Here is a 6,000-nt window from a genome sequence, read left to right on the forward strand (position 1 = left end):
TCTTTCCGAAAAACATGTTTACCTTTCCTTTTTGTTAACCCTAACTTTTTCAACATGTTGGGTTAGTGGGTCTTACTCCATGAGCCCAGTTTAAAGGTCGAGAAAATTGGATTCACGTCTAATGTGTTATTAGGAGTTATTTGCCACCAACATATATCTCATGTAATGATTTCATAACATTTGATATGTTTGCCTTGAAGTCAAACAAATATTTTTCAGCAATTCTCACAATCTTTTTCAATAAACGAATCATCCATAATTTTAAATAATAATTAATAAACAAAGCATCAGAAAATTAAAATAATTAAAGCATCGAAATCTTACCAAAAATACATGTTCACCTTTTGTTTCTGGTGGTGAACACTGCAAATTGAAAAACATGTTTACCTTTTGTTTTTGTTAACCCTAACTTTTTCAACAAGTTGGGTTAATGAGCTTTACTCTATGGGCTAAGTTTAAAGGTCAAGAAAATTGGATTTACGCATAATGAGTTATCAGGAGTTGATTGCCACCAACATTTATCTCATGTAATGATTTCATTACATTTGATTTGTTTGCCTTGAAGTCAAACGAACATTTTTCAGCAATCCTCGCAATCTTTTTCAATAAATGAATCATCTACAATTTTAAATAATAATTAGTAAACAAAACATTAATCTCTTTCCGAAAAACATATTTACATTTCGTTTCCGATGGCGACAAGTGAAAAACATGTCTACCTTTCCTTTTTGTTAACCCTAACTTTTTTCAACAAGTTGAGTTTCTCTCATTCATGTTTTATTTTCAAAAATTTCCAGGGTGCCGCCTCAATAACTTTCAGAAAAGGAATGAGTTGGAATCTTTGGGTTTTCAACCAGAATTTTGTAAATATCGTTGGTTGGAATTTTAAACTCTACATCATGGCGTACAAACATAAATACTTTGTAGAAAGAAAACCTTTATTTTATAAACCTATTTTATAGCATCAGAAGTCTTATCTTTGAAGACAATTGAACAATTAAACTTTGCACAGAAAAAAGGATCTAAGATACTCATAATTTTTGTTTGATTCAAACATATAGGCCCCAAATGTTATTGCTTCCCACAGACTGTACTTGAGACCAGAAGAGGTGGTAATAAAAACATTACCACAATCGATAAACAGATCGTGGATGTGTCGTAGGAAAACACAAACAGGCGACTTTGTCAATATTGCTTTGATGTTTTTGCAATCTGGATCAACATCCTCGCCTATGATTATGTAACTGTGAAAAGTTTTCTCCTCATCACCCTGTTCATATTTGGTCTCCATCGCATCAAAACAGGTCTCTGCCCTTCTTGCACAGTAGCCTCTCACTAGCATATTTACATAGGCAGATTTCAATTTCCTTGTACTAATCTTGATCCTGTAAGATAGACCGCCAATTTCCACTGCTGCTTTTGATACAAGAATGCTCATGAAGGAGTGCATCTTCGAACTCAGTCCAATGTCAGATCTTTCAAACAAAGCATCATCACTATCAAGCTTCCCTTCTGTTATATCCTTGATGTTAGATAGGAGTGGAATTTTGTTTTTCAAAAAACAATTAATGATGGAGCAGTAGAAAGCCTCCTCTAATGTTAATTTGCACCACTTTTCCTCCTCTGTGGACCTTCAATATTAAATTAATATTTAAAAAAAATAATGATGATGATGGTTTGAAATATAAAAATAGAGTGCATATCCTTACCTCGAACCCGGACCCAAGAAACTCACGAAATCCAATCGATCAAACTCGGCAACAATTGCTTTGGAAAATTTCGAAGGTGTTGTTGATAAAACCTCAAGTAACGATTGACCGTGCGAGGTCACGACCCGAAGAGGAGGGTTAAGTGAAAATCAACCAATGATCAGTTGTCTTGAGAATATTAGAGTCTGTTTGTGTGCCCTGTTCCACAACAAAAAACAACAACTTGTGTAATATTTGTGGCATAATGATAACATCACTCACATAATTAACTAACATCCTAATTTTCTGCGGAATTATTCATAGTTAACATTAAAAAAATTACATTCAATGAACTAAGCAAAAAGAATCACACAAAGCTAGAACATTTTACACACATCTCAAACTTAAATTCCGAATGTTGTGTAATGAGTTATAACTACAAAGAGGGGGGTTTGAAGGGCTGGTCGGAAGTATACTTCTTGATAAATCCTATTCAAAAATATACTTACAAAGAGGGGTAGTTTTACCAACAACAAAAAGATCTAGAACATAGAGGAGTGGGAAAAGAAACTCCCATATACTCATGAGACATTGAACTCCAACTTTAAGAATGTGTTCGAATTCCGAAATGGCCCATTCCTGCAAACATATCCACAATTTTGAGAATAACTATTAACACCTTTGTATTTGAAGCACTCAATATTTATTAACTTTATCCTAAATTGTGTCCAATGTTTTGTCAATAATTGTGTTCTAGCTTCAAACTCATTTTCATTGTTTTTATATTTAAGATCCCTATTCATTATCTTAAACACCTGCTTTATTACCATACAATACTGAAAAACAAGATTTTTGTAGGAAATTTCAATTTACAATTGTTAGGACTCCATAAAAAAATTGCCTAGATGCATAATCAGATCTAGCAAACGGCTACAGTCATTTGGTATATTTATATATTAATCCTTAGTGTGAAATACATAACCACGTCAAAATTAAAAAATATTATATCGTTTGTAATATGTTTATTTCCAATAAGTTTTACCTTCTTTTTTGGTTTAGACTCTATTATATGTTTGCTTTCATCATATTTCATTTTAGAATATAAATGTCTTAACTATTTTATTTATCTTAGATTTTGTAAACTTCAGGCATAACTAGAATGAAACAACAAACTTAAGGTTCAACTAATCATTTGAGTCAGATCATTAAGACTCCATTAACTGATAATGATGAGGAAATAACATGATATACAATGTCATAATCTCACTATTACATCAAAACAAGTAATTGTTAGTTTTCTTCACCTAGTTATAAGTACAAAGTATCCATTCCCCTTTAAGTTACATGCAAATAAATACACGGATGCAACTATCTTATATAACAAAGTGTACAACAAGTTAATTTAATTTAACTTAAAACTAGAATTTATAACTTTCTCTATGATCTATCTATCATAGTTTATAAGGTTAAATATATTTTCGGTCTTTATAAATTTACTAATTTTTCGTTTCAATCACTCTAAAAGTTTCGTTCAACTTTTAATCCCTATAAAATTTTCAATCATTGTTTTTGGACCCTATTTTCAAGTCAAATTTTGTATTTTTTTTAATGAAATTGTTCATAAATAAATGTGTAGAATATTGTAAAAATATTTAATTAAAAAAATATATTTAATTTATGCTTGGTTAAAAAATTCTAATTGATTATGGAGAGCTTCTTATAATATTATAAATAAATTTTTCTATAATTTCTGTAAAATTTAATCAATTAAACTTTACACACATAACGTCATGTACGTGTACTTACTACTTAGTTTTTGTTGACTAAATCTGCAAAAAAAATCTAGCGATCTACTCTCTCTCTCTCTCTCTCTCTCTCTCTCTCTCTCTCTCTCTCTCTCTCTCTCTCTCTCTCTCTCTCTCTCTCACCTTCTTCTTCAAAAGCTCCGGATCGCTCCGGAAACTCAGAATCCAGACCGAGAGGATTTTCACCTTCATTGCTGAAAAGTAAGCATCAATAACTTATTACTTTTGGATTCACTTCAAGGGTACTAGAGCAATGTATTAGTGTTTTAATCGGCGGGTGGGGATATAAGTTTCATATTTATGGTAGTTTTCAGTTTTAGGTTTATGTTGGCCTGTTTGAATGCATTCTCAAAACAGTTTTCTAGTTTTCAACAATTAAAGAACTAAACTTGTTTGATTATCGTGTTCTGCAATATTGTTTTTAAAAACTCGTTAATTTTGTTGTTCTAAAAAACAAAAAAATGGAACAACTAGATAATGTTTTCAGTTACCAATTTTGATATTGTCTATCCTAATTCACATTTGAAAACACAGGAACAGTGGTACAATATTTTATATAATGTTAACAACACAACACGCTATCTGACACATGTTACTCAAGATACACCATCTTATTTGTTAAAACTTAAAACTAATGTGTGTCAACAAATTTATGTGGAAACTACATAGTATTTTAGTAAGACATGCATGTTAGAGTTTGAGTAAGTAGGAGCAACTGTGTTGAAATGTTTCCGAAAAAAAAACTATGTTGAAATGTGTGTATTAGAGTGTGTTGCTGCATATACTAGAGGGGAAAAAAAGACAATTATTATTAGTTGATACAATTAGATTTTTTTTTATTCACAATATGGATGCTAAAGAAATCATATTATTTAAACAAAATCTTTACCCTATTTCATGCATGCGGAACAGAGAAAGAGCAAGTAAAACTTTATTGAGAAGATTTTAATGTGTATGTTTACATGGGTGGGGTTAAGAAAGTTCATTAGAATATATTAATTAGCGCCAAATTTAAAATTTACATTTAGGAAAACAAATTGAAAACTATAGTTAGATGAATAAATAGTTTGCTTAAGCACTTATGTATAAGATAAACTACTTCAACCATCAAAGAAGAGAGAATGTGATTAACTTTTTTTACATTCTAAGTTGTTTATGCAAGTCGTCCTTACTAGCTAATTTATCAATTGATAATAAAAAAGGCACATATTCTAGAAATTTCAAAACAATTCAAACCTAATTGTGTAAGAAACTAAATAGAAACGATGAAACGCGGCGTTGATCATGGATCCTCCGGCTCAGGCTCCGGCACGAAGAAGAGCAAGGTCGTGGTCGAGGATGTTGCAGAAGAAACGTAGGTATCTTTTTATGTAACTTTCTATTTTTGCGAAAAATCATAGCTGGTTTAAATTTTAATTTAATCTGTAGGACCACTGAGGAGCAGATCTCTCTCTGGGCCCAATAAGTGAAGGAATTTCAGATAAAATTGTTCACCGCTTCGGAGGTAGAGAATCAGTTACAAAAGAAAAAATGTCCGAAGTATATCACAACATGAACGGTGATGTACCCTTAGCTAAAGATGAGATGAATTACCCTGATCAAATTATATTTCTTGAGTGTGATATCAAAAATGCTCAAGATGGGTTGATACCTATTATCAAAGATATGAAGGCACTGATGTTGATGCTGCTATTGTGGGTTGGCAAAAGGAACTCAACCCTATTGAGGAAAAGAGGAGTGATATTCTTAAGAAGATCTCCCTGTCTAATGAGGCTAAGACTGATGATTAACATATACTTTCTTTTTTACTATTTCAAGAAATTAACACTAATTATTAATTTACTACATAATGACATGTATGTGAAATTCTGTCACATATTATTAAAAGACCTTTTCTTAATAATATCTGATAAAAAAATTTCAATATTACAATTGATTTGATAAAAATGTTGTCGTTTGTTTTGCTTATATTTGATCTACTACTTGAAGGTCTTTACTTCATAGATATTGACTCAGACCCTGATTGTGATGCCAATACATTAGTGATTTAGTATTATTAAGGAACTTATCCCCAAATTTAAGGTTTCATTTAATTTTTTATTTTGTTTCTTACAACCCCGTATGTAAATACATTAGTATTATTTATATACTTTCAAAAGAAAACTCGTTGACCTCATTGATTCAGATCGCACTGTGCGTAAAAATACTGGGTACTATTGCATTCAAGCATGATGAGTCAGTAAGAAATGAAAGATCTCTCCAGCATCTTGCTTGTGCCATCAACTACCAGTTGTCAAATTATTAAGATATTATGTTACAAATCAGATCTTCACTTCTATGTGATGTTTTATATCATGATTGATGCAGCTCATAGTGCATGTTTTATATCATGATTGATGCAGCTCATAGTGCATGTATATTTTCTATAGTGAAACTAATTCTCATATTTTAATTACCAAGACTTAAATGCTAAGCCATAAGTTGTTAGAATGTCAAATCGCGCACTA

Source organism: Medicago sativa, chromosome 5 (genome assembly GCF_051527215.1).
Source record: "Medicago sativa cultivar Bolivia chromosome 5, Bolivia_mono, whole genome shotgun sequence".
NCBI lineage: Eukaryota > Viridiplantae > Streptophyta > Magnoliopsida > Fabales > Fabaceae > Medicago > Medicago sativa.